Source organism: Macaca mulatta, chromosome 15, assembly GCF_049350105.2.
Source record: "Macaca mulatta isolate MMU2019108-1 chromosome 15, T2T-MMU8v2.0, whole genome shotgun sequence".
Lineage (NCBI taxonomy): Eukaryota > Metazoa > Chordata > Mammalia > Primates > Cercopithecidae > Macaca > Macaca mulatta.
Window position 1 is genome coordinate 69,422,670 of NC_133420.1, and position 18,598 is coordinate 69,441,267.

General features: G+C 36.7%; 1 pseudogene; it reads left to right on the forward strand.

Annotated features, from left to right (window-relative positions):
* Positions 1–4,514: 4,514 nt before the first annotated feature.
* LOC705271 (NAD-dependent malic enzyme, mitochondrial pseudogene) lies at positions 4,515–16,681 on the forward strand (annotated as a pseudogene).
* Positions 16,682–18,598: the final 1,917 nt, after the last annotated feature.

Below are 18,598 nucleotides of genomic sequence, written 5' to 3' on the forward strand. Positions count from 1 at the left end.
ACAGACATTCTGACCTCAAGAGATAAAAGAGCAGTTACTTAAAATGTTATTTTTTGCAAAGCAAATAAATTTAAATCATTTAAAAATGGTACACATAATGTCTAGGCCAGCTATATTAGGAATTATTACTTTGCACTTACATTTTTAGTTTTTTTAAGCTCTTGTGTCAAGATTTTATTTAAATGCAGACTATATATTCTAATGCAAAGATCTCCAGCTACATTTTTAGGACTATGGCACAAAACAGAACTGATTGTTTTCTGCTAATATAGTTTAACATATATAATCAAGTCCACATATATTTTCCACTGTAGAGACATCTGATTCAGATTCAAATATAGACTTAAATATGTTCCTTGTAATTCTATTTAAATTACTGAAAAGTAACAGGAATAGGTTATAACTTTCCAATAATTGGTTTCTTTGCAAGTATAGATAGCAGGTAATTGCATGCCCACTGAACTGTGTGAAAAGCAGGAAAATAAAGAATCTATTAAAAGACACTGGAAACTTTTCATGGAAAGAAACACAACTAAATAATAGTGTTAAATAAAAAGAATTTTAATATTCTTTCATTTGAATCCATGGTTCTTTTTTAAATAAGAAAATAGCAGAATTAGTTCCTTAACAGTTGAAAATCAGAAAACATACAGTTAAGCAGTTTTATATGTAACACTTTAAGGTGAAAGTTTATAATATTAGAAATAATATTATAGGCTAATATTAGAGAAAAACTTTTTAAAACATTAAAAGCTATTGAAAAGTGAAAAATCATTGGCATCAAAAGTTTGCTATATATCGCCGGATGCAGTGGTTCACACTTGTAATCCCAGCGCTTTGGGAGGCTGAGGTGGGTGGATTACAATGTCAGGAGTTTGAGACCTGTTGCGGGAAGTCAGGGACCCCGAATGGAGGGACCTGCTGAAGCTGTGACAGAAGAACATAAATTGTGAAGATTTCATGGACATTTATTCGTTCCCCAAATTCATACTTTTATAATTTCTTATGCCTGTCTTTACTACAATCTCTGAACATACATTGTGAAAATGTCATGGACATTTATCACTTCCCCAATCAATACTCTTGTGATTTCCTATGCCTGTCTTTACTTTAATCTCTTAATCTCGTCATCTTCGTAAGCTGAGGATGTATGTCACCTCAGGCCCCTGTGATGATCATGTTAACCGCACAAATTGTTCATAAAGCATGTGTATTTAAACAATATGAAATCTGGGCACCTTGAAAAAAGAACAGGATAGCAGCGATGTTCAGGGACCAAGGGAGATAACAATTAGGTCTGACTGCCTGGGAGCTGGGTGGAACAGAGTCATATTTCTCTTCTTACAAAACCGAATAGGAGAAGTATCGCTGAATTCTTTTTCTCGGCAAGGAACAGCCCAGAGAAACAGAATGCATTCCCAGGGGGAGGTCTCTAAAATGGCCGCTCTAGGAATGTCTATCTTATACGGTTGTAGATAAGAGATGAAATAAACCCTGGTCTCCCATAGCGCCCCCAGGCCTATTAGGATGAGGAAATTCCTGCCTAGTAAATTCTAGTCAGACTGGTTGTCTGCTCTCAAACCCTGTCTCCTGATAAGATGTTATCAATGACAATGCATGCCCAGTGGGACATGAAACTTCATTAGCAATTTTAATTTTTCCCTGGTCCTGTGATCTCACTCTGCCCCCATTTGCCTTGTGATATTTTATTGCCTTGTGAAGCATGTGATCTCTGTGACCCACACCCTATTCATACACTCCTTCCCTTTTGAAATCCATAATAAAAACTTGCTGGTTTTGTGGCTCAGTGGGCATCACGGAACCTGCCGACATGTGATGTCTCCCCCAGACACCCAGCTTTAAAATTTCTCTCTTTTTGTACTCTTTCCCTTTATTTCTCAGACTAGCCAACACTTAGAGAAAATAGAAAAGAACCTACATTGAAATATTGGGGGCTGGTTCCCCGATAGAGACCAGTTTGGCCAATGGGGTAAACCCCATCTCTACTAAAAAAAAAAAAATACAAAAATTTAGCCAGATGTGGTGGCACTTGCCTGTAGTCCCAGCTACTCAGGAGGCTGAAGCAGAAGAATTGCTTGAACCCAGGAGGCAGAGGTTGCAGTGAGCCAAGATCGTGTCACTACACTCCAGCCTGAGCAAGAGAGTTGAGACTGTCTCAAAAAGAAAAAAAAGTTTGCTATATATTATGAATGCAATGTTTATAACTAAGAGGATTTGCAATATAATTAGTATTTAAAGAAACTAGAATTTTAAATCTATATCCACTATCTATTTTTTTCTTTTTGATATAATGGAATTTCTTATTTCTTTCACTCTTTGCTTTCTTCACCCACTTACTCTCCTTATATACTTTCAGTGGCCCACACTTTTTCCTCTTTGCTCAGTGATTTTGGAAACACATGTAAAGTTACATATACATTTAGTGAATTTTGCCTGTATTTAGTATCTCTGTGTAATCTATGGAGAAGTTAAAAAGAATGAGAGAGAGATTCATTTTGTTAAAACTCAATGATCTCATTATGATCCAAAAAATCCTTATTTTTATACAACATTCTATGATAGGTGTCGAAAATTCATTTTACTCTCAACAGCTTTACCACTAAGCACTTTGAAGTATTGTTTCTACAATAACAGTATTCTTTAAAATACTGGGTCCACATAAGGAAGTTATGATAGTAAGAATTCTGCAAAAGAAGTTTTATGTGTTTATAAAAAGACAGCTTAAATAGGAAAATATTTCCAAAACTACAGTGCCTGGTGTCAGTATCCTATTTCAGTTTGTTTCACGCTAGCTTGCCACCCTTTACCATTACTCATAAAATAAATGCATACTTCATTTTATCATCTTTTGCTTCATTGTGCTTTGCAGATATTTTATTTTCTTACAGTCTAATGTTTCTGACAATCCTATGTCAATCAAGTCTATAAGTGCCATTTTTCCAAAAGCATGGGCTCACTACATGTCTGTGTTGCATTTTCATAATTCTTGCAATATTTCAAACTTGATTATTATTATTACTATTATATCTATTATGACGTGCTTTGATCAAAGATCCTTAATGTTACTATTGTGTTTTAGAGCACCAAGAACCACACTCATATAAGATGGCAAACATAATCAGTAAATTTTGTTTGTGCTCTGACTGTTCTATGAATCAGCCATTTGTAGAACCCTATCTCTCTCTCTCTTCTCTCTCTCTCTCTGTCTCCCTATTCTTTGAGACACAACAGCATTAAAATTAGGTCAATCAATCACCTTACAATGGCCTCTAAGTGTTCAAGTGAAAGTAAGAGTCACACATGTCTCACTTTTAAGCAAAACTATAAATAATCAAGCTTAGTGAGGAAGGCGTAACAAAAGCCAAGACTGACTGAAACCTAGGTTTCTTGTGCCAAACACTTAGTCAAGTTACGAATGCAAAGAAAAAGTTCTTTAAGGAGATTAAAGGGCTACTCCAGCAAATACACAAATAATAAGAAAATGAAGCAACCTCATTGCTGATATGGAGAATGTTTGACTGGTGTGGATAAAAGATCAAATAAGCCACAATGTTCCCTTAAGCCAAAGCCTAATCCAGAACAAGATCATAACTTTCCTCAATTCTATCAATGCTGAGAGAGGTGAGAAGACTGCAAAAGAAAAGTTTGAAGCTATTAGAGGGTGGTTCATCAGGTTTATGGAAGGAAGCCATCCCTATAACATGAAAGTACATGGTGAAGCAGGACGTGTTGATGTAGGAGATCTAGCTAAGATCATTGATGAAGGTGGCAAACAACAACAGATTTTCAACCTATACAAAACAGCCTTCTATTGGAAGAAGATGCTATTTAGGGCTTTCATGATTAGAGAGAAGTCAATGACCGGCTTCTAAGCTTTGAAAGACGGGCTGACTCTCTTGCTAGGGGCCAATGCAGCTGATGGATTTAAGTTGAAGCCAATGCTCATTTGTCATTCCAAAAAATCTGAGGGCCCTTAATAATCATGCTAAATCTACTCTGTCTGTGTTCTTCAAATGAAACAACAAAGCCTGGATGACAGTACATCTGTTTACAGCATGGTTTACTGAATACGTCAAGCTCACTGTTGAGATCTACTGTTCGGAGATAAAAAATAATAATAATAATAATTTCAAAACACTATTACTTATTTGACAATACACCTGGTCATCAAAGAGCTCTGATGGAGTCGAGATGAGAGCTCTGATGAGTTGAGATGGAGTCGAGATGACCATGCCTGCTAACAGAACGTTCATTATGTAGCCCATGGATCAAGGAGTAATTTTGAATTTTGAGTCTAATTAATTTAAGAAATATATTTTGTAAGGCTACAGCTGCCATTGATAGTGATTCTTCTGAAGAATTTGGGAAAAATAAATTGAAAACCTCTGGAAAGAATTCACAGTTCTAGGTGCCATTAAAAACATTTGTGATTTATAATGGAGATCAAAAATGCAACATAAATAGGAGTTTGAAAGAGGTTGATTCCAACCCCTATGGGTGACTTTGAGGATTTGAAGACTTCGGTGGAGGAAGGAACCACAGATGTGATGTAAATAACAAGAGAATAAATTGAGAAATAGAATCTGTAGCTGTCACAGAATTGCTGCAATCCCATGATGAAATTGAACAAATGAGAAGTTGCTCCTTACAGATGAGCAAATAAAGTGATCTCTTGCAATAGAACCTGCCCTTGGTGAAGATGCTGTAAACATCATTGAAAAAACAACAAAGGATTTAGAATATTTTATGAACTTAGTTGATAAAGCAGTGGCAGGGTTTGAGAGAAGTGACTTTAATTTTGAAGGAATTTCTACTAGGTAAAATGCTATTAGGCAGCATTTCATTTTATAGAGAAATCATTTGTGAAAGAAAGAGTCAATCAGTGGAGTAAACTTCATTGTTGTTTTATTTAAATAAATTGTCACAGACGTCCCAGCCTTCAGCAACCACCACCCTGATTAGTCAGTAGCCAACAACAGGAGACAACTCCCTCCACCAGCAAAAAATTAGGACTCCCTGAAGGCTCAGATAATTATTAGAATTTTATATCAATAAAATATTTCTAAGTTAAAGTATAAAAAATGTTTTAAACATAATGTTATTGCACACTTAATAGGCCATAATATAGCATAAACATACATTTTATATGCACTTAGAAAGCAAAAAATTTGTGTTGCTCTCTATCATAGTGGTCTGAAATCAAACCTGCAATATCTCTGAGGTATGCTGGTGTAGACAAAAATCCTTTCTATATAGTATTCTCTGGGAAGTCAAGTTCTCTTGTTCTTATGAGTACTTGGGGACATGAACATTTAATGTTATTTTTTATTGAGTTCACAAGTATACTTGTGGTATTGCTGAACATATTAAAAATGTTATTTTGAGAAAACAATTCAGCAAGTCGTACAGAAACATATAAAATAGATTACAACGGCCGATTAGCCTTTAATGAAGTCCAGCTAAAATTGAATAGGTTGTAATAACATTTCCTGATAGCTACATTTTGAAGGGTTAGGAAAAAAGAGCAGCAATAAAAACAAAGCGAAACTACAGATTCAGAACTACAGTAACTGCCTTAGAAGTATTTCCCCTAGGAACAATAATTCTGGCTACTAGGCTAATTTCAACATCTCTTTTTCTCCTCTTTTCAAAAATAGTGTGATTAAGACCTTGCACTCTGTTTTTAAATATAATGTTCAAATTTTTCAATCTCAATATTTTCATGGCCGAAATTACCTCTTCACAGTGCAGCAAGAGAGAGAATGAGTGCCCATTGAAGGAGGAAGCCCCTTGTAAAACCATCAGATTTGTGAAAACTCACTCACTATTATGAGAACAGCATTCGGGAAACCAGCCCCATTATTCAATTATCTCCACCTGGTCCCGCCCTTGACATGTGGGAATTATTACAACTCAAGGTGACATTTGGGTGGGGACACAGAGCCAAACCACATCAAATAATGACAACCAAAATGCCAACAATACAAACTCAATTCTGTAAATGATGAAATCGGAATAATAGGTCATAAAGGGTTTAGCAACAGTAAAAAAAAAAAAAAAATGGCCAGGCACAGTGGATCATGCCTGTAATCCCAGCACTTTAGGAGGCTGAGGGAGGAGTATCACTTGAGTCCGGAAGTTTGAGACCAACCTGAGTAGCATAGAGAGACCCCATCTCTACACAAAATTTTTTTAAAAAACTAGCTGTGTGTGGTGATGTGTGCCTCTAATCCCAGCTAGTCGGGAGGCTGAAGTGAGAGGATCACTTCAGCCCAGGAGGTCAAGACAAGCTTGGACAACAAAGTTAAACCTTGTCCCCTACGCCAATAAAAAATTAGCTGGGCATGGGGACACAAGCCTTTGATCCCAACTACTCAGGAAGCTGCGGTGGGAGTCTCACTTGAGCCAGGTAGTATGAGACTGTAGTGAGCTATGATCATGCTATTGCACACTGCAGCCTGGAGCCTGGGCAACAAAGTGAGAGACTGTTTCCAAAAAAAAAAAAAAAAAGAAAAGAAAAAAAGAAAGAAAAGATCAAAAAGAATAAGTATAAGCATTAGATTTATCTGAGGTTTTAGTTTCAATAAGAGCTGGGAACATTTACTTAACCTCCCAGTCCTGAGTTTCTCAAATTAAAATGTGCTAATGATGCCTACATTACTGTGTTGTTGTAAGGATTTATTTATTGAAAAAAAATTATTAAGAATCTGTTACATATCTAGTATAGTTCTAGCTAATGGGCATATATTAAAAAAAATATAGCCCTTAACGAGTTTACAGTCTAGGGCATCAAGAAAGACAAATGTGTACAAATCCGTGGACAAACATGCAATAGCGACTGTGATAGATACGCAGAATTCAACAGATAAAGAAGGGTTGATTACTTCAAAATGGGTTTCTGGAAAAGACATATCTTCCACCGGACAAAGGTGAAAGGGGTTGCAAGGATTTAACCTGCTGAATTGCAGGTTTACTTAATGAATGACAGTTAGTGTTATTATTGCACAACTTCAGTTCAAAGTTTTGCAAAGTGATGAGGTTGTGATCATGTCTCGAATTGTATCATCGGGAGTAAGGCTACAGCATGGGGTTTGTTGGAATGTAGAACAAAGAAGACTTGAAGCCAAGATTTATGTGATGACTGTCTAGGAAGAAAGAGGATTGCAGAAGTTTGCAACCTATTACAAAGCAAAAGTAATGGAAAAGAAGTACCAAAGTTATGACTCAGCAACTAAGAACACACACACACACACACACACACACACACACACCCCTTGAAATGGTATTAAGTGTAAAAGAACTGTATGTGTTGAAGGCCAGCAAACATGTAGGTGTACAAAATTACTTCCAACATAAAGCTCCCGTGAATGAGTGTGCAACAATCAGCGCTCTGAGGAAGAAAAATTCGAGATCTTTTTTCAATAAATGGGAAGTATGATTGACTTACAATGGAATGTTAGTGGTTTTGAATGCTGAATTGCTTCCTCTGGGATCCCTGGCTGTTGGGTCATGGGAGATATGTTGCTACGAGTACAGAGAGTATGCAAGGACTTTATTCATTTATCCTTTTTATATGTGAGGCCAACACATTTAGATCGTTTCACCTGTAAAGAGAAGTAAACAGATTTGTTTTTTAAATAACCTAGCAAAAGCCTTTTGATGTAAATAAGTAATTATCTTTCTAAAGCCTGTAAGCAAAGTAAGAAAGGTCAAGTGAGAAAAACCTGTTGTAACTTAGATTCCCACCTTGGTTTTCAAAAGCAAAATGTGTAATTGGTGAACAGTGTAGGAAAGGACAAAAAGATCAAGCTAATTACTCACTTGTCCAAAGTCCAGACTTTATAGATAACTGTTTAAATTTTTCATGCTCAAAAAAATTTATTTTTGCCACTTTGAATCAGCAATCATGTAAAGATTATATTGAAATAATATTTTACTCTCATACTAAAAAAGTAAAACAAATTCACTTTTTAGTAGTCTAAATTAAAGTCACATATATTATCTAGCAAATCTAAATAATTTAAACAGGTTCTAATAAAAATATGGTTAAATAATTATAGATTAAATAAATAATATACATATATGTATATATGTATCTATATGTAATTTTGTTTTTCAAAATAAGACTGTGCTCACAGGTATTGTGCTTTGAGATAAAATCAGCTCAATCACTTTGTATCATTGAATTGATGGTTTGCTCAGGTGAAACCAAAACATTTCAGCAAGAATTTTTAAGGAGATTTTTCCTCAATTATTTAAATGTTGTTTTTCTTGTCATGTGCTGATGGCATTTTTGTTATTTTATAGAGATACAGGTAGGTTGCATAGTGACTATTACCCTTCAGTTAATTTGTTCACCATTTTGTTCATTTGTTTGCTTCTGTGTTGTTTCTGTGATGACTTATATACAAAATTTTTAAAAGGTGTTTTAGAATTCAACCTCTGTCTGCAGTTAGCATGTTTTGAAAATTATTAGAGGGTTTTAATGAGCCTTCAGACACATCCAACATATCCCCCACCCCCCGCCCCCCAAACAAAACTTAGCTACAAATAGAGCACGTTTTCCTTTATGTGATAAGTCCATGCAGATCTCAGCTATATAACTCTTCTGTTGGGTTACTTTGGGGGAAAAAAAGCTGCTTTGTTATTTAAATTTATGGTGTCATTATTATTATTATTTTAAAATGTCTACTTTTCTCTGACTGTTAGAGCTAAATGAGAAAAAAAGAATCAATCTGTGAAATCTTTACTGAGTTAGGGAACAGATAAGTGCTTCAAATATATATGTGATGCTGCTTTGATGAAAGAATTTTTCCCTTAGTCCTAGTTGTAATAGAAAATAGTGACTTTTTTTGTAGTAGGAATCTCTTCTTTTTGTAATCGTTTTTGAAGAATTTGGCCTCTATCATTAATTTCTGGCTCTGAAATTATTTTCAGGCACTCAAATAAAATAGATATCCAGCATCAACATATAGAATGCAGCATTTTAAAATGGAAGTATTTGGATATGCCATGTGAAAGTTGAGAATCCTGCTTAAAGGAAGAGTAAAAATAAAAATGAACAAAGCAGAAAGTCCATCAAATTCACTTTGTTTTGAATCATTTATATTTGAAATTACAGCTCCATTTTTTACACTCAATATGTGTTTTATAATCATCAATTTAGGGTTGATGAAGATGGTCTGCCATCCTAAATCTCTATTTCTCTACCATAAAAAGCCTTTTCAATAATAGAATGCTTTTCAATAATAAAATATAGGCCTTATTTTATGTGAGTATAATCTAATCATTTGCTTTAAGTTAATACTCTTTATTGTAAATGAGCATTTGTGATCAGAACTGTAAAAACACAACAAGAGATATGGTTTCAATTGCTGCCTTCTTATTTTTATGCCAACTTCATCCCCACATTAATTTGGACAGATAGATGTCTCTTGTTTCTTAAGAAATACAAGGCATCAGACTTAACATGTTTTAAGAGAACTGTGCTTCTTGACCCACCAACTTTGACTATCCAATGTCCTCTTCTTCATATTTTACTTAAACACTTCCTTTGGATTTTTAACACCTTTTTAAATTTTTTGCCTAGAGAAGGCAGCATACTCTATTTTAGGGATAACCTTGTGTTCCTATTTACTGTAAACTATAATTAGTCAGTTATGAAAAGTGTGTAGCCAGGGAAATAATTGTAAACTGTAAACTCACAATGAGCCAAATCTCATTCAGCAGGGGTAGGTGAGTGAGCAGAAATGACTGCCTGGAAAGGCAGAAGGATGCATTCTATCTTCCAGAACTTCAAAGTTTCAGAGTAACTATAGTGTATCTATGGGACTGACAGTGGCAGATAACTGTGAAACAATATTTCCCGGTCTCCCAACTTACACATCACTCTTTTAACCCTGAATACAAACATTTTTATCTTGACATATTGCCCCCCAAAAAAACTGTGAATGTGGAGAGATTAACTTGAAATTTCCTTTATTTCCAGCATTCTAGTCTTCGAGATAAAATCTTACAAAAAAATTTCACAATTATCTAGATAATTCTGCTGCTTTTTCCCATTTACACTTTACCCTCTTTGAGAGCCACTCATTTTTATTTTTATTTCTTTCCCATGATAACTATCCTATGTGATGTTCATTTCCATTAGGTTCTTTTTACCTAACGAGATATTTTATTTTAAGATTTTAAGGCAAAGAGATAAACATGACTGGTAAAAGAAAGTGAGAAGAAATATTGGGGCAATGTAGATGCCTTTCATACTCTGCCATATAAGTACCTATTTTGTATGTTTCTGATATAAGTCTAGTGAAAGTGCAAAATGCCATACTTGAACCAGCATGAGATGTACACTATCTGTGGGAAAATAAGCCATTTACATCTTTATTGCTAATTAGTCCCGGCCCCACTGTCCTTTACCAGGAAAACGTCTTGCTGCCGCCAACATACCTTTAACAAGTAGAGGGCTCCCTCCTGTGGGCAAGTAGCTGAAACAGTATCCATGGTAACAGACAATTCCAAACTTGGCAATCAAACACTGGCTGAGAAATCTCATGATATTAGAAAAAGAAGATGAGAAATGGAAAAGAACCTAGAAAAGTGAGACATGAACCTAAAAAACAATGGTGATGGAGACTTTTTAAAAAAAAAACAATGGAATAGTTGCTAGAATGAAGGAGGAAATGGACCAGGAATGGATATAGTAATTAAATAATGGAAAGGGAATGAAAGAGGAGGTGATTGGAGAAGTAACATATTAACATAGGCACATGCTGAACTCGATAACCATGAAACATTTAGTCATCTAAATGTATGATAGTAAAAATTTAGAAATGTGAAAAAAGTGATTGTTAGTGCAGTGAACACGTTAAATATTGAAATAATTATTAGCATTTGTATAATGTTTTTCTGGTATTGACCACCCTATCATATTATTCTCACATATATTCAAAAGAACAAAACATCCACATTTTACTGATGATGATAACGTTGAGGTACTAACACTAATAACAGTTTCTAATCTAGGAATGTCATAACAAGTGATAACTATTATATTACTACATGGGTGAGACACTATTCTAAAAAAAATTTGTGAATTATCTATTTAACAATATTAATATATAGCAAGTTAAAAAGCCATTAAAAAGGAGGGCGTTTGGCATATTTAACATTCAGCAAGGAGGTCTGTGACTAGGGGAAAAGACCGAATGTGTAGTAGGAAAATGAGGTTAGATAAATAACAAGGGCTAAAATAAGTAGGACTTTAATAAGTTATTGTAAGGTCACAGCTTTACTCTGAGCAAGTGTAAAGTCTTTGAAGCACTGAATGAAGAGTAGCGACATGATACAATGTGTCTTTTTAAAAAGCATCTTTCCCCTGCATATGGCAAATAGAATTGTAGATAACAAATATGAAAACAATGGGACCAAATAGAAGAATAATGAAAAAAATGCCAATGAATGTTGATGGTGGTTTGAATATGAGAGATTGTGGTGTGAATGGAGAGGGTCATTTTGTACTTGTATTTTGAAGGAATATACAGCAGGATTTGCTCACGAATTAAATGTAGAATATGAGAAGAAGAGCATAAACAAGAATGACTTCAAAATTCTGAGTATAAGGTCCTTGAAAAATGGAGTCGTCATTTAATAAGATGGGGTAGACACTAGAAAAAGCAAGTTTAAGAAAATAAATGGTTTATATTTAACATATTAATGACTTTTTATTGGACATCTACTTAATATGGGATTTTCAGAAATCAAAGCTTGAAGCAAAAGTTTACGTGTAAATGTGCTGTTCGAAAGTGCAATCATTGAGAAGCAAGTGTGAAGGAAAGGGGAAATAAGGTAGGAAAGGAACAAGAACAAATATTGGTGCATAACTGGGTTATCTGATTCTTGGGTCAAGCTCCTATCAATAACTCAAACTCACAGGATTTCCAAGAGGTCATATAATACAAAGCACTGCAAAGGAGAGGTCCAGGAGGAAGAAGGGATATGAATTTCTCCACCAATTATTTTTCTGCAATCACAGATTAACCTCAAGAGTAGTAACTACTCGATACCTCCAAATTTTGTATTTATGCGCAATAAGAATATGGTATATGCTTCAGAAACAGTAGAGAAGCCGTGAGATGGGAAATAAAGCATAGCATTAAGGGCAAGTTGTAAAGCACTGTCTGGCTGTTCTCATAGTGAGTTTGTTGCCTCAGCCATTGACTGGATTAAAATCAGACTAACTTGGTGTATTAGTCTATTCTCACACTGTTATAAAGAAATATTGGAGACTGGGTAATTTATAAAGAAAAGAGTCATGATTGACTCACACATTTGCAGGCTATATAGGAAGCATAGTGGATTTTGCTTCTGGGAAGGACTCAGACAGTTTCCAATTATGTTGGAAAGCAAAGGGGAGTTAGGAGCTTCACCTGACTGCTACAGGAAGAAGAGAGAGAAGGGGCAGGTGCTACACACTTTTAAGCAACCAGATATCATGAGAACTCACTATTGTGATGATAACACTAAGTGGGGGTGGTGTTAAATCATGAGAACCTACCTCCATGATCAAATCACCTCCCACTGGGCCCCAACTTCAGCACTGAGGTTACATTTCAACATGAGATTTGGGCGGGGACACAGAGGCAAACCATCATTCCACACCTGGCACCTCTGAAATCTCAAGACCTTCTCACACTTCAGAATACAATCATGCCTTCCCAACAGTCCACCAAAGTCTTAACTCATTCTAGCATTAACTCAAAAGTCCACAGTCTGAAGTCTCATCTAAGACAAGGCTAGTCTGTTCCACTTATGAGCCTGTAAAATAAAAAACGAGTTAGTTACTTCCAAGATACCTTAGAGGTAAAGGCATTGAGTAATTACTCCCATTCCAAAGGGGAGAAATCTGCCAATTAAAGGAGCTACAGGTCCCATGCATATCTGAAACCCAACAGGACAGTCATTAACTCTTAATGCTCCAAAATAATCTCCTTTGACCCCATGTCTCACCAGGTCATACAAGTGCAAGGGGTGGGCTCCCAAAGCCTTGGGCAGTTTTACCCTTGTGGCTTTGACAATTTCAGCCCCCACAGTTTCTTTCAGGGGCTGGCATTGAGTGCTTGCTGCTTTTTCAGGTGCAGGGTGCAGGCTGTTGGTGGATCTACTATTCTGGGGTCTGGAGGATGGTGCTCCACTTCTCACAGTTCCACTAGGAAGTGCACCAGTGGGGACTCTGAATAGGAGATCTAACTCCAGATATCCCCTCTGCACTGCCCTGGTAGAGATTCCACGAGGGCTCTGCCCTGAAGCAGGCTTCTGCCTGGACATTAGGCATTTCCATATATCCTCTGAAATCTAGATGGAGTGTTTCAAACCTCGACTCTTGCATTCTGTGCACCCACAGGCTTAACACAACATGGAGGCCACCAAGACTTATAACTTGTGCCTGTGAAGCAGTGGCCTGAGCAGTACCTTGTCCCCTTTTACCTATGGCTGGAGGTTGAGTGGTTGGGAAGCAGAGAGCATCCCAAGGCTGCACAGGGCAGTGGGGTCATGAGTCTGGCCCACAAAATCATTCTGTCTTTCTAGGCTTCATGGCCTGTAATTGGAGGGGCTGCCACAAAGGTCTCTGAAATGCATTTGAGGTCTTTCCCTATTGTCTTTTCTATTAGGACTTGACTCCTCTTTACTTATGCAAATTTATGCAACCTGTTTGAATTCCACCACTGAAAATGGGCTTTTCTTTTCTATGAAATGGACAGGCTGCAAACCTTTACCCTCTGCTTCTCTTTTAAATATAAGTTCTAGTTTCAGATCATTTCTTTACTCATGCATGTGAGCACAGATTGTTAGAAGCAGCCAGTGCGCATCTTGAGTGCTTGGCTACTCAGAAATTTCTCTCACCAGATACTCTAAATCATCACTCTCAAGTTCAAATTCTCTTATCCCTAGAGTAGGGGCAAAATGCAGTCAGGCTCTTTGCTAAAGCATAGCAGAAGTGACCTTTACTTCAGTTCCCAATAAATTCCTTATTTCCATCTGAGACCTCCTCAGTCTGGATTTCACTGTCCATAACACTATCAGCATGTTGGTCACAACCATTCAACAAGTCTCTAGGAAGTTCCAATCTTTCCCTCATATCTTCTTCTGAGACCTCCAATTGGGTCTCATAAGAACTCAGTATTGTGATGACAGCACCAAGGGGGAATGGTGTTAAACCATAAGAAACTGTTCTTCTGATCCAATGATCCCCCACCAGGCCCCACATACAGCATTGGAAATTACATTTCAACATGAGATTTAGGTGGGGACAGAGTTTCAAACCACATTATCTGATAACTAATGTGAAAGTGTAGAGACAATTGACCAAGGGCTCTGGGTAAAGTTAAGGCTGGCATCACATGAGATGTCTCCATGTGAGACATTAGCGGTATCAGTGCAATATTCAAATGTAGATAACAAACATGCAGTTAAAAGTATGAACCTGGGAAAATAGGACACCATAGATATATTCAAAAAATATTCCACGAATGAAAATTTTGATGTATTTCACTACATCATATCAATCATTTATGGCTAATAGAGTAAGAAAAAGAAAAAGAGAGAAAAATATTTGTAACAGATAATATAAAGTTTTAATTACCTTAATTTATAAAGAAGTCATATGAGTTAATTGAAAATGGCAAATACCTTCAATAGGAGAAAAAAAATTAAAAATAGAAAAGGATAATTTACGTTTAAAAAAAATCCAGTGGGCCATGGCCACTCGGCCCTGCCCCCCCTCACCCTCCACTCTCACGGGTCTACCTCAGAGTGTGGCACCTCTCGCGCCAGTGCGAGCCTGAGCTGGCGCGGACTCCAGGAGGCTCGCAAAAGGGGAGGGCCCGGCGATGCGAGAGCTGAGCATCGCCAGGACGGGAGGCAGGGTGCAGCCTCTTCGTCCGCAGCACCAACTGTTGTGTGGTGAGACCTCTGATGAAAGAAAAGATGTTGTCCCGGGTTAAGAGCAGTTTCCACCACTTGTACTTTGGCATGTCGATATTTGCACATAAAAGAAAAAGGCAAGCCATTTATGCTGAATCCAAGAACAAACAAGGGAATGGCATTTACTTTACAAGAACGACAAATGCTTGGTCTTCAAGGGCTTCCACCTCCCAAAATACAGACACAAGATATTCAAGCCTTAGGATTCCACAGAAACTTGAAAAAAATGACTAGCCCTTTGGAAACGTATATCTACATAATGGAAATACAAGAAAGAAATGAGAAATTGTTTTATCGAATACTTCAAGATGACACAGAGTTTAATGCCAATTGTATATACACCAACAGTTGGTCTTGTCTGCTCCCAGTATGGACACATCTTTAGAAGACCTAAGGGATTATTTATGTCGATCTCAGACAGAGGTCATATTAGATCAATTGTGGATAAGTGGCCAGAAAATCATGTTAAGATTGTTTTAGTGACTGATGGAGAGAGAATTCTGGGTCTTGGAGAGCTGGGTGTCTATGAAATGGGAATTCCAGTAGGAAAAATGTGTTTGTATACAGTTTGTGCCTGAATATGGCCTGATAGATGCCTACCGGTGTGTATTGATGTGGGAACTGATAATATCGCACTCTTAAAAGACACATTTTACATAGGCTTGTACCAGAAACAAGATCGCACACAACAGTATGATGACCTGATTGATGAGTTTATGGAAGCTATTACTGACAGATATGGCTGGAACACACTCATTCCATTTGAAGATTTTGGAAATCATAATGCATTCAGGTTCTTGAAAAAACATCAATAAAAATACTGCACTTTCAATGATGATATTCAAGGGACAGCTGCAGTAGCTCTAGCAGATCTTCTTGCAACACAAAAAGTTATTAATAAACCAGTCTCCGAACACAAAATCTTATTCCTTGGAACAGGAGAGACTACTCCTGGAATTGCAAATCTTAAAAAAGTATGTCTATGGTAGAAAATGGCCTGTCAGAAGAAGAGGCACAAAAGAAAATCTGGATGTTTGACAAGTATGGTTTATTAGTTAAGGGGCGGAAAGCAAAAATAGATAGTTATCAGGAACCATTTACTTACCCAGTCCCAGAGAGCATACCTGATACTTTTGAAGATGTGGTGAATACAATGAGGACTTCAACTACAATTGGAGTTGCAGGTGCTGGCCATCTTTTCACTCCTGATGTAATCAGAGCCATGACCCCTATCAATGAAAGGCCTGTAATATTTGCATTAAGTAATCCTACAGCACAGGCAGAGTGCACGGCCAAAGAAGCATATACACTTACAGAGGGCAAGTGTTTGTTTGCCAGTGGCAGTCCATTTGGGCTAGTGAAACTCACAGATGGGAGAATCTTTACACCAGATCAAGGAAACAATGTATATATTTTTCCAGGTGCATCTTTAGCTGTTATTCTCTGTAATACCCAGCGTATTAGTGACAATGTTTTCCTAGAAGCTGCAAAGGCATTGACAAGCCAAATGAGGGATGAAAAGTTAGCCCAAGGGAAACTTTACCCACCACTTGCTAATATTCAGAAAGTTTCTATTAACATTGCTATTAAAGTTGCAGAATACCTATATGCTAACAAAATGGCTTTCCAATACCCAGAACCTGAAGACAAGGCCAAATATGTTAAAGAAAGAATATGATGGAGTGAATATGATTCCCTGCTGCCAGATGTGTATGAATGGCCGGAATCTGCTTCAAGCCCTCCTGTGATAACAGAATAGAAGCACTCCCCTGATAAATACTTCCTGTACTCCGGGGAACCCCTGTTTTTCAGACAAGAAGAGATAATGTCCTCAGTTTTATGGTGTTTTCTGTATTTTGTTCTCCTGACCACTTTGGTTAACATATTTTTTCCACGTGTCTCCACATCTGTTGGGGTAGACCTGTTGACGGATTGCTGACCAGCACCCTACAATCAGTTAATTGTGATGCTTTAATTCTAACATAAATACCATACCACATCCAGGAGACAGAAAGTTTGTTTGTCAATGTCTTCACTTGTACTCTAATTCAGACTTTCCAAAGTACTTGCTATTTACTATTATGGATACTAATCTTCTCTCACCTAGTTCTTTTAGAGCTACTAAAATAGAAATTTACTTTTATGTATAGAAGTACAGAATTTGGGAAAGAAACTAAATTTTCACCAAATTACAAGGAAAAATGGTCAGTATCTAAAAATGTTCTTCTATGTCTTGCTTCATCTTACCTTCATACTCTGAAATTCTCTTATAGCAGACAGAGCTAGGGAAATATTAAAAATGTACCCTATTTATTTTCTGGAACTAAATCAAGGCTTAAATATAACATTATGAGAGTAATGGGAACTGTTGCTGCTTTTAAATAAATAAAAGTCATTGTTTTCAACAGTGTATAAAAATCATAGTGAGGACTGGGAGCGGTGGCTCACGCCTGTAATCCCAGCACTTTGGGAGGCCGAGGCGGGTGGATCACGAGGTCAGGAGTTCGAGACCAGCCAGGCCAATTTGGTGAAACCCCGTCTCTACTAAAAATACAAAAATTAACTGGGCATGGTGGCGTATGCCTGTAGTCCCAGCTACTCAGGAAGCTGAGGCAGGAGAATCACTGAGGCAGGGTTCAAACCCACGAGGCAGAGGTTGCAGTGAACCGAGATTGCACCACTGACTCTAGCCTGGGCAACAGAGAGCCCATTTAAAAACAAAAGAAAATAAACAAACAAAAAACATAGTGTAACCTTTTTAAAATAAATATCTTAAATTTTAAAAAAAGATCCTTTTTATGCCCTCCTGGTACACAGGTGGTGTTATCAATCTTGATATCTGAGTCAAATTTGAGTGTGTAGGCATCTATTCTGTCTCTGGGAAGCAATCACAATAGTTATTTAAGCCTTCTATTTTGTGGTGATCTTCCTACTTGTTCCATCTAGTATTGAAAATGAGTATTGAAGTCTCTAACAATTTTTTTTTCAATTGTTTCTTCATCCTTCAATTCTGTCAGGTTTTGCTGACAGAATTTGAGGGCTTTATTAAATGCATTTGTAGTTATTAGAACTTAAAGGTAGATTTACCTCTTTATCAGTACAAAATTTTCTCATTGTTTACAAACACTTTTAACTCTACTTTGTCTTAGTGTAGCATTGCAGCTCATTTTTGTGTACTGATTGCATATTATAACTTTTTCATCCTTTTGCTTTCAACCTCTTTGTTTTTTGAATCTAAAACATGTCTCTCATAGGGATCATAGAGTTGAATCATAACTTATTTATTCCGTGGATATCTGCCTTTTGATTGGATATGGTGGGGTTTACATCTACTTTGTTATATATTACTATATGCATCACATATTTTTACCTCTTTTCCTCTATTACTATCTTCTTTTATGTTAAATAGTTACGTTCTAGCATACCATTTTAATTGCTTTGTTTATTTGCTAAAAGTTTGAGGATTTTCTTTTTGTGGTTGCTATGGGGATGGGAATTAGTATCTTAATTTTAAAAGATCTAGTTCAGAATAACAGTAAATTTTTATAGTATGTGAAAACATGCTCCAATATTTCTATTTTCTCCTTTGTTTACT